The 12,196-nt window shown below is 43.4% G+C and overlaps 1 protein-coding gene across 2 annotated transcripts in view; it reads right to left on the bottom strand.

Annotated features, from left to right (window-relative positions):
- The window catches only part of LOC135524028 (zinc finger protein aebp2-like), a 56,648-nt gene that overhangs the window by 29,832 nt on the left and 14,620 nt on the right, over positions 1-12,196 (bottom strand). The window lies entirely within an intron of this gene.

The following is a 12,196-nucleotide window of genomic DNA, read 5'->3' on the forward strand; positions in this document are numbered from 1 at the left end:
AATGTAGCGTTGATTAGGGATACACACTTTCCTATCAGGTGACGTGCCTATCAAGTGGCAATGAAGGAGATGGGGAACAAAGTGAAATGACATAGCTTGGGTACACCTCTCAGAACCTGAGGCCGGAAAGGGGAAGACTGGTCGAAAGCATGAGGAGGCTTTTTAGGGCCTTCATTTTTGTGGTGTCCAGCAGAAAAGTATACTGGCGGTATAGAGCACGGTGAAGAGAGAGTGGGAATTGTCATGGTCTCAGTCTTTGGTCTTCATGCATATATAATTATGCATAACTTACATTGCTAATACTGTTATGTTTTGTGTTTTTCGTTGCTTTCCAATACTTATTATTATGCTACCAATCTCTTAGGAACCAGAAGGAGAAAGTGGAGAGACTAAAAGCAGCTCAGATGAAGTGAAGGAATCCACCAGCTTCAGCTGGAATGTCATTTTGTTGTGTGATGAGAGATGGAAATAAGATTATGTATGGTGTAACCATAGAACAGAGGCCATAAGTCTCTGAGTTTGAAAACCTCCCGGAAAAAGGTGAAAATCTGAACCAGGATCAGAGGTTCCCTGTCCGGTGATCCCAGGGGACCAGGTCTACAGAGTGTTCCGGAGGAAGTGGAACGAGCCAAGGTGAGAGGGTCCCTACGAAGTGGTCCGAGCAACACCAACAGCCGTCCAGGTGACAGGAAGCACTACATGGTACCATTTAAACCAGAGTTCCGGAGGGGATCGGCGATCGACCATCGAGCCATGAGGAAGAAGAGGATGCTGATACACCAGGCAGGAGCCTGGAGGAAACAGAAGGAGAAGAGGACCAAGGTGCATCTCCCAATAGCCAACAGACACTCTCTCCTGAATATCCAGAGTCCAGGGATAAAGAGGAGTGACATGCCTGTTACTCCTGATGACATACCTACTCTGGCAGATATCCCTGACGGAGGCACTGTCCAAGGGGACGGAGAAATAACGTCAGGAGAATGGGAATGAGACTCCCTACCATCGACTTCTCTGCCCTCACATGGTCCTCCTAACAGACAGTGGAAACCAGGACAGATGATGAAACCACAAGAAAGTGGGTTGCTACAGAAAATCTGGACATCTGTTACAACCTGGGGTAGCCACAATGAAGAAACTACCCCAGAATCAAACATTGACCCAAAATTGAGAAAAGCAACAAAAAATGGCTGGTATAAGTGGGCCAGCCCAAAAACATAGAATGGACAATTGTATACTGTGTAGCAAATCCCCCGTTACAGGAATATTAACAGTACCTGAACCTGCAATGTTTGAGGTTTGTGAAAATGGTACAAACTAGATGATGTGAAACTTGGACATTTTCATCATGCTGACCCAATTTTCTGTGCCATGTGCCAAAAGGGGGACTGCCCCTTATGTTGGGATAAGGAATGTGTTTAAAGTGTGCACATAGTACAACAGAATATAACCATGTACTCAATGTAACAGTTGCTGAATGATAAATTATGTTAGACCTTCTGAATATCTGTTCGCCTAGACATGTATGTGACATAGGGTTTTCCAGTTACAAGAGTCCATGGACCATGCCCTTAATTCTTTAACAGGTTTTTTCACTTATGACCAAATAGTTGTTAGAGAGGTGTCTGTGAGGGAGGGCCAGATGTTGTGTCATATTGAGAACATCATTATAAAGGATTATGAGGTTTAGTTAATTATTTTTTTTATGTTTTTGTTATTCTTATATTTTACATAACCGAGAACCTCGGGCAGTGCTAAAAAATGCATACACTGTATGTTAAAGAACACTTGGCTTGAGGAGGGATCTTTTACTTCCTTCTAGCAATATGTGAAAGGAGAGGTTTGGTCCCGACTCCCCAGTATGAATGAGAAAGTGAAGCAAAGGTTGATAAGGTGAAAGGGAGGCAGATTGTCTCCTTAGCAACATAGAAGATGCTTTCCTTCTCACTTGTACTGGAACAAACTTTAAGGTTTGGGACTTAGTACGCCCCAGAGGAGGAATATATTGGGAATTTTGCTTGCACATTATACAGCTTAGACATGCACACAATAAGTGCACTCTCTGTGTGTGTCTAGGTCATTAGGCACCATTAGAAAGGCACCTGTCTTAGGAGTGGGCATGTCTGTTTATTTTTTAACCATTGCTATGGCCTAATGTTGACTGTTGCTATGGTTACACCACCAAAAAGATAGTGGCTAAATGCCAGAGGGGATTAATCATTAACATAAAGAGGAGGTACTGTGTGTGTGACTTAAGGATGAAACCTGTATAAAAAGTGTGTGCCAAGACTGGAAAGTCAGTTGCTTCATGAACCAGCTCAGCTTATATTACTTTGTAATAAAGTCGATTTGAACTCACCGGATTCAGTATTTGAGAAATATTATTGACTGAACATTTCCATGACAGTAGTGTAGCTAACTGACATGTAACGTCAGCTAATGTTTCATCCCCTCTCAACTGAAGTTCTGTCTGAAGTGAATGAACTAGCTAAAGTAGCTAGCTAGTAGCTACCACAGCCAATTTAGCTCTAGGCTCTAACTATCTCAGTGTCTGTCAGGTAGCAGTATCTAATAGCTGTTGTGTGTATGGAAAGGTTTTGTAGTCTTTGTTTTGTCCCGTTTTAAAAGAAGTATATTAACTTGGCTAGTCTTCGCCAGTTGATGTACCTAGTTAGCTCAAACTTCAGCTGTTATTTTTGCATCAATCACACTAGACCTGAATAAAACAATGAAACTAGCAGCCAAATAATTGAAGACCGATATTATGAAGTTTTCCGACAGCACAATGTGAGTTTTTTATTAGAGGCAGTATGTAACATAATTGAGCTGTCAGTTTCCCTAGCCAATTCCCTATATTTCACACTGACACGGCATGAACAGCTCTACAAGCTTCACTGTCCTGGTGCACAGTCAGTACACACTACACAATACTATGCTCATCATGTCTTAGTAGGATCAGATGGTGACAGGTGTCAAACAAAAATGTGATGAAGACCAGGGAGACACTTAATGATGATTAATAGATAAAGAAATGATTGAATGCCCAATCAAGTTCATATAATCTCAGAAATACATATTTGCCTTCGGAAAGTATTCAGATCCATTAACATTTTGTTACGTTACAGCCTCATTCTAAAACAGATTAAATAAAACAAGATCCTCAGCAATCTACACAAAATTCCCCATAATTACAAAGTGAAAACAGGTTTTAAGAAATACCTTATTTAAGATTTCAGAACCTTTGCTATGAGACTCGAAATTGAGCTCAGATGTATTCTGTTTCCATTGATCATCCTTGAAATGTTTCTGCAACTTGATTGGAGTCCACATGTGGTCAATTCAATTGATTGGACATGATTTGGAAAGGTACACGCCTGTCTATATAAGGTCCCACAGCTGACAGTGCATGTCAGAGTAAAAACCAAGCCAGTAGAGCTCCAAGACAGGATGGTGTCAAGGTAAAGATCTGGGAAAGGGTACCGAAAAATGTCCTTAAAACAGTGGCCTCCATCATTCTTAAATTAAATAAGTTTGGAACCACCAATACTCTTCCTAGAGCTGGCCGCCTGGCCAAACTGAGCAATCAGGTCAGAAGTGCCTTGGTCAGGGAGGTGTCCAAGAACCCAATGGTCACCCTGACAGAGCTCTAGAGTTCCCTTGTGGAGATGAGGGAACCTTCCAGAAGGACAACCATCTCTGCAGCACTCTACCAATCAGACCTAAATGGTAGACTGGCCAGACGGAAGCCACTCCTCTGTAAAAGGCACATGACAGTCCGCTTGAGTTCGCCAAAAGGCACCTAAAGACTTTCAGACCATGAGAAACAAGATTCTCCGGTCTGATGAAACCAAGATTGAACACTTTGGCCTGAATGCCAAACGACACAACTGGAGGAAACCTAGCACTATCCCTACAATGAAGCATTGTAGTGGTAGCATCATGCTGTGGGGATGTTTTTCAGAGGCAGGGACTGGGGTACAAGTCAGGATCAATGGAAAGATGAATGGAACAAAGTACAGATTCTTGAAAACCTGTGCCAGAGAGCTCAGGACCTCAGAATGGGGTGACGGTTCACCTTCCAACAGGAAAATGACCCTAAGCACACAGCCAAACCAACGCAGTGGCTTCAGGACAAGTCTCTGAATGTCCTTGAGTGACCCAGCCAGAACCCGGACATGAACGCTATCGAACATCAATGGAGAGACCTGAAAATAGCTGTGCAGCGATGCTCCCCATACAACCTGACAGAGCTTGAGAGGATCTGCAGAGAAGAATATCCGATGCACTTGCTAATAAACTCGCTCACCGAGTCAGCGTATACGTCAATGTTATTGTCTGAGGCTATCCGGAACATATCCCAGTCAACATGATCGAAACAATCTTGGAGCGTGGAATCCGATTGGTCAGACCAGCGTTGTATTGACCTGAACGCAGGCGTTTCCCATTTTAGATTATGTCTATAGGCTGGGAACAACAAAATGGAGTCATGCTCAGATTTGCCGAAGGCAGGGCGGGGGAGGGCTTTGTGTGCGTCGCAGAAGTTAGAGTAGCAATGATCCAGAAAGCTACCAGCCCCTGTCAAGCATTTGATATAACGATAGAATTTAGGAAGTATCATTCTTAGGTTAGCTTTGTTAAAATCCCCAGCTACAATAAATGCAGCCTCAGCATTTATGGTTTCCAGTTTACATAGAGTCCAGTGAAGTTCTTTCAGGGCCGACAAGGGATCTGCTTGGGGGGGATATACATGGCTGTGACTATAATCGAAGAGAATTCTCTTGGAAGATAATGCGGTCGGCATTTGATTGTAAGGAATTCTAGGTCGGGTGAACAAAAGGACTTGAGTTCCTGTATGTTGTTGTTATCATGAGTCGTTTATCATAAGGCATACACGCCCACCCTTCTTCTTACCAGAGAGATTTTTGTTTCTGTCGGCGCGATGCTTGAAGAAACCGGGTGGCTGTACCGACTCTGACAATATATCCCGAGTGAGCCATGTTACAATCTCTGATGTCCTTCTGGAAGGCAACTCGTGCCCTAATTTCATCCACCTTGTTATCTAGAGATTGGACATTGGCGAGTAAAATGCTCGGAAGTGGTGGATGGTGTGCTCGCCTTCTGAGTCTGACCAGTAGGCCGCTCTGTCTGCCTCTCCTGTGGTGACTGCGCTGTTTTGGGAAGGCCTCTGGGATAAGATCGCATGTCCAGGGTGGAGGACTGCTTCGGGAAGGACGTATTCCTGGTTGTAAGTTGACATCGCTTTTATTTCCAATAGTTCTTCCCAGCTGTATGTAATAACACTTGAGATTTTCTGGGCTAACAATGTAGAAATAATGTCAACAAGATGCTGTGTTTTATTTACAGTAGTGATGGACAGCTGGTGGGTTTTTGAAAACAGGTTTTCAAACACTTGTAGCCCGATTCGGAGGACAATAGACTCTTTATGGCTACTGTAGGTGTGAACATCCCCCTACCGGCAATGTATTCGATGCTTAAGTACTCTGAAGTGTTACATTTCTAACTCAAAACAGCAGTACAGTATTTCTTCATCAACATCTTTATGCTTTTGTTAATAAAATAATGATAAAAATACTCTTTCAAAATGCTGATGTTTATTTAGCTATGGATTCATAATGAATTACTATGGGAATAAATATCACTGAATTACAGAAATATTGGAACAAAGTTTTTTTTTCTTTTTTTCTTAGGGGTGGATCAGCTTCATATTGCGGAAAGAACGCTGCTTCCATCAATGTAATTGTCTGCATATAATATCGGAACAAAGTTGTCTAATGAAGATAAACTAATTGTTGCTTACTGGAAAATATTATTTCAAACACAAGGTCACATTGTATAGCGCCATTATAGCTATTAGCAGGGCTATATTTTGGCCTTTATGGGCGGCGCACAATAGGCCCAGCATTTCTCTCCCTCTAAAAACAGAAATAAATGTTTTGGCCTTTAGAAATTTTATTTGGGCCTTTATTCAGATTACAATCGCTCTCTATTGTTTTTTTGAAAGCAAAATAACCTCCAAAATATCGTTATATATTATCAGGTTGATGACACAAAGCTAAGTAACTCACTCATTCATGGCTTTGATCAAATTAAATAAGTACCAACAATCTTTCTGATAGTTTTAATGAAGAAATGTTTTGTTTACCCTGACCTGGACACCATGAACATTATTATAATAGCCATTTGAAGAATCCAAGATAGCGTAGCAGTCAGACGTCTTTGTCCTGTTGTGTCCCTTGTATATATCGTTTTACATCTTCTTTTTTTTTTGCTAAACCTCAACATCTAGGATCTTGGAGCAAGGATCTTCTTTTTTTTCTAAAGTATTTATATTTACTTCGGATCTGGAATCCCTCAACTGAAGCTAGCCAGCTAACTACCAGCTATCAGTCAGCAAACCATTGCCAGCGGTCATCAGCTAACCTTCAGCTCGGAAAGCTCTCGCCAGTTCGAACAACATGACTCTAACAAGAGCATAACGGACCTATTATTTTTATCCCCGGATTCCAACCGCAAACTGAACATTTTCATCTGGATCTTCACAACTAACTAACAGCAATCCCGGATGACTTCTCCTGGCTAGCGTTTCCATCCCAGAGCAAGCACCAATTAGCTTGAAGCTAGCCCAGCCAGGGCTCCTGTGCTACCACCGAATCATACTCTTGGGCTACAATATCCGGACCCCTTCTAAAGCCGGTACGGGGCATGGACACCTGCAGATCCCCTACGACTGGAATAGCGACATAATCTGACCTGAGGACTCCAACAGGCCCCTCAGGCGCGACGGCCACTGAAGGCCCATTATGCTAGGCCTGCTAGCTACCTAGAGCTACTTGGAACCCTACTAATTCCACGACTGGCCTATCGGCGTCACCGCACGAAGAGGCAAAAACAGAACTACCCCCATCGTGACGTCCCCCAAAGGTTAACTTTCTAGTCCCTGCTTGCTTGCTAACCTGGTCTGCTAACTGCTAGCTTGCCTGCCCGGTCTGTAACTGCTAGCCCCTGCTAAATGCTTGCTTGCTAACCCAGCTTGCTAACTGCTAGCTTGTTTAGCCCCGGTCTACTAACAGTTAGCTTGCTAGCATCGGCCTGATAACAGTCTGAATCGCCGTGTCCCCAGCCAGCCCAACCACTCATATGTTCACTTGTTTACGCATGCCTCTCTCTAATATCAATATGCCTCGTTCATTACTGTCCAGGTTAGTGATTACTGTCTTATTTCACTGTAGAGCCTCTAGCCCTGCTCAATATGCCTTAACCAACCATGTTGTTCCACCTCCAACATGTGGGATGACATCACCTGGTTTAAACGTCTCTAGAGACTATATCGCTCTCATCATTACTCAATGCCTAGGTTTACCTCCAATGTACTCACATCCTACTTTACCTTTGTCTGTACACTATGCCTTGAATCTATGCTATCGTGCCCAGAAACCTGCTCCTTTTACTCTCTGTTCCGAACGTGCTAGACGGCCAGTTTGTGTAGCATTTAGCCGTACCCTTATTCTACTTCTCCTCTGTTCCTCTGGTGATGTGGAGGTTAATCCAGGTCCTGCAGTGCCTAGCTCCACTCCCACCCCCCAAGTGCTCTCATTTGTTGACTTCTGTAAATGTAAAAGCCTTGGTTTTATGCATGTTAACATTAGAAGCCTACTCCCTAAGTTTGTTTTACTCACACCTTTAGCACACTCTGCCAACCCAGATGTCTTAGCAGTGTCTGAATCCTGGCTTAGGAAAACTACCAAAAACCCTGAAATCTCCATCGCTAACTATAACTTTTTCCGCAAAGATAGAACTGTCAAAGGGGGCGGTGTTGCAATCTACTGCAAAGATAGATAGTAATACAGAACTCTGCAGGCTAAGTCTGTACCCAAACAATTTGAGCTTCTACTTCTAAAAATTCACCTTTCCAGAAACAAGTCTCTCACTGTTGCCGCTTGCACCCTGCCCCCAACTGTGCCCTCGATACCACATGTGAATTGATTGCCCCCCATCTATCTTCTGAGTTCGTGCTACTAGGTGACCTAAACTGGGACATGCTTAACACCCCGGCCACCCTACAATCTAAGCTTGTTGCCCGCAATCTCACACAAATTATCAATGAACCTACCAAATCAGTAAACACGGGCACCCTCATAGATGTGATCCTAACTAACTCACCCTCCAAATACACCTCTGCTGTTTTCAATCAAGATCTCAGCGATCACTGCCTCATTGCCTGCGACCAAACGACCACCCCTCATCACTGTCAAACACTCCCTGGGAGCAGGCCTTTCTAAATCGACCTGGCCGGGGTATCCTGGAATGACATTGACCTCATCCCGTCAGTAGATGATGCCTGGCTATACTTTAAAAGTGCCTTCCTCAACATCTTAAATAAGCATGCACCTCTCAAAAAAATGTAGAACTAGGAATAGATATAGTCCTTGGTTCACTCCAGACCTGTCAGCCCTTGACCAGCACAAAAACATCCTGTGGCGTTCTGCATTAGCATCAAATAGCCCCTGTGATATGCAACTTTTCAGGGAAGTTAGGAACAAATATACACAGGCAGTTAGAAAAGCTAAGGCAAGCTTTTTCAAACAGAAATTTGCATCATGTAGTACTAGCTCAAAAATGTTCTGGGACACTAAAGTCCATGGAGAATAAGAGCACCTCCTCCCATCTGCCCACTGCTCTGAGGCTAGGAAACACTGTCACCACCGATATATCCACTATAATTGGGAATTTCAATAAGCCTTTTTTCTACGGCTGGCCATGCTTTCCATATGGTTACAGCTACCCCTACCCCGGTCAACTGCCCGGCACCCTCCACAGCATCACGCCAAAAGCCCCCACCATTTCTCCTTTACCCAAATCCAGATAGCTGATGTTCTGAAAGAGCTGCAAAATCTGGACCCCTACAAATCAGCCGGGCTAGACAATCTGGACCCCCTCTTTCTAAAATTATCTGCCGAAATTGTTGTAACCCCTACTACTAGCCTGTTCAACCTCTCATATCGTCTGAGATTCCCAAAGATTGGAAAGCTGCTGCGGTCATCCCACTCTTCAAAGGGGGTGACACTCTTGACCAAAACTGCTACAGACCTATATCTATCCTGCCCTGCCTTTCTAAGGCTTTTGAAAGCCAAGGTAACAAACATATTACTGACCATTTCGAATCCCACCATACCTTCTACGCTATGCAATCTGGTTTCATAGCTGGTCATGGGTGCACCTCAGCCATGCTCAAGGTTCTAAACATCATAACCGCCGTCAATAAGAGACATTACTGTGCAGCCGTATTCATCGACCTGGCCAAGGCTTTCGACACTGTCAATCACAACATTCTTATTGGCAGACTCGACAGCCTTGGTTTCTCAATCAATTGCCTCGCCTGGTTTACCAACTACTTCTCTGATAGAGTTCAGTGTGTCAAATCGGAGGGCCTGTTGTCCGGACCTCTGACAGTCTCTATGGGTGTGCCACAGGGTTCAATTCTCGGGCTGACTCTCTTTTCAGTATACATCAATGTTGACTTGCTGCCGGTGATTCTCTGATCCACCTCTACGCAGACGACACCATTCTGTATACTTCTGGCCCCTCCTTGGACACTGTGTTAACTAACCTCCAGACGAGCTTCAATGCCATACAACTCTCCTTCCGTGGCCTCCAACTGCTCTTAAACGCAAGTAAAACTAAATGCATGCTATTCAATCGATCACTGCCGCACCTGCTCGCCCGTCCAGCATCACTACTCTGGACGGCTCTGAATACGTGGACAACTACAAATACCTGGGTGTCTGGTTAGACTGTAAAATCTCCTTCCAGACTCACATTAAGCATCTCTAGTCCAAAATTAAATCTAGAATTGGCTTCCTATATCGCAACAAAGCATCCTTCACTCATGCTGCCAAACATACCCTTGTAAAACTGACCATCCTACAGATCCTCGACTTTGGTGATGTCATCTATAAATTGGCCTCCAACACTCTACTCAACAAACTGGATGCAGTCTATCACAGTACCATCTGTTTTGTCACCAAAGCCCCATACACTACCCACCATTGTGACCTGTACGCTCTCGTTGTTTGGTCCTCGCTTCATACTTGTCGCCAAACCCACTGGCTACAGGTTATCTACAAGTCTCTGCTAGGTAAAGCCCCGCCTTATCTCAGCTCACTGGTCACCATAGCAGTACAACTCATAGCACGCGCTTCAGCAGGTATAGCTCACTGGTCACCCCCAAAGCCAATTCTTCCTTTGGTCGTCATTCCTTCCAGTTCTCTGCTGCCCATGACTGGAACGAATTGCAAAAATCTCTGAAGCTGGAGACTCACATCTCCCTCAGTAGCTTTAAGCACCAGCTGTCAGAGCAGCTTACAGATCACTGCACCTGTACATAGCCCACCTGTAAACAGCCCATCTATCTACCTACCTCATCCCCATACTGGTATTTATTTATTTATTTTGCTCCTTTGCACCCCAGTAGCTCTACCTACACATTCATCTTCTGCCGATCTACCATTCCAGTGTTTAATTGCTATATTGTAATTACTTCGCCACCATAGCCTATTTATTTCCTTAACTTACCTCATTTGCACTCACTGTATATAGACCTTTTCTTTTACTGTATTATTGACTATGTTCTGTTTATTTTTCATGTGTAACTCTGTGTTGTTGTATGTGTTGAATTGCTACGCTTTATCTTGGCCAGTTGCAAATGAGAACTTGTTCTCAACTAGCCTACCTGGTTAAATAAATAAAGGTGAAATAAAAAAATGTAAATAAAATTTGCCTTCACAGAATATACAATAGTGCAACCCTTTCAGCAGAAAATAGCTTAATTTTCATCAGATGACAACAGAAGTGCTATGATATTTATTTTGAAAATGCAGAATTCTGCGTAAATGTGACCCCTGGGTAAGAGTACTCCTACTATTTTCTATTTATAAAATGTCTTACTTTTTTAGTAAGCATTTCACAGTAAAGTCTACACCTGCACATTTGAGTACTGTAATGAGAGCATTACAAGAATTTCGCTACACCCGCAATAACATCTGTTAAACTTGTGTGTGATAAATACAATTTGATTTGACTTGATTTGAGTATGAGAGTGTGTGCAGGCAAACTCACTGATGCATGGGTGCCCTGTGATACTGCCCAGTGACAAGTGCCATTCCTCTGCAAACTAGGAATCAGTCAGCTACTGGGTGAGCGATAAAATAGCACAGTTGATTGTGATACCCTTTACTTTCCTCTGCTTTTAAGGAAGAGACAAACCAACCTACAACCATTATAATGAAGGGGACAAACTGCCCCCTGGTGATGCTCTACGATATTACAGACTGTCATTCACAAAACTCAGTCCACCATTCATATTCACACTGACAATCACTATTCAATATGCATCTATTAATACATGGCTGAAAAGTCAACCAATCGCCACACAAGAGGAGAAAGCCTTAGTCAGCAAAACAGAAACAGCCTTATCTGATAATTTTTAAAAATACGGAAATCAAAGAAGTGCCTCGGTGAGGTCGGTCCACTCCTTAACTGCATCCCAAATGGCACCCTTTACCCTATATAGTACACTATTTTTTAACTTAGCCCTATGGGCCCTGGTCAAAAGTAGTGCACTGTAGGGAATAGGGTGCCATTTGGAATGTAACCCTTGTCCCCCGGAGGCAGTAAAGTGTTGAATCAATCCTAGGGGCATTCACAAGGTTCACTGCAAGTGCATTGAGAACATCTTCAGTGAGAACAGAGACCATTTTGTAAAATGTTGGTCTCTGACATCCCCTAGAGCTAAAGTGAAAAAGACTGATAAAAAAAAACAGCACAGACGGACTTAAGAACACTTTCAGGATGAGAGAATCTCTAACTCTGAATCCCAAATCAACCATTAAACCCTAACGCCCTGACACTTGTGTAGATTTCCGAGGATTGGATATGTCTAAGTAATATGGTGGTAGCTCCATCTTGCCCTTGATAGTCCAAGTGGAATTGTTGCCATTTTACAGATTCCTATCCAATCCTCTCAGATCTACACCAGTGCCTAGGGGGTAAGGACTAGGGGGTTAATTTGGGGTTATGTACCATGCCTTGTGGCCAGGCCTTGTGCCTTGTGGCCAGGCCTGGTGTAGCAGGATCCCAAGGGTTAATAGACTAAACGTGCTGTTGAAGACCACATTGTGTC

The sequence above is a fragment of the Oncorhynchus masou genome, chromosome 31 (genome assembly GCF_036934945.1).
Source record: "Oncorhynchus masou masou isolate Uvic2021 chromosome 31, UVic_Omas_1.1, whole genome shotgun sequence".
Classification (NCBI taxonomy): Eukaryota; Metazoa; Chordata; class Actinopteri; order Salmoniformes; family Salmonidae; genus Oncorhynchus; species Oncorhynchus masou.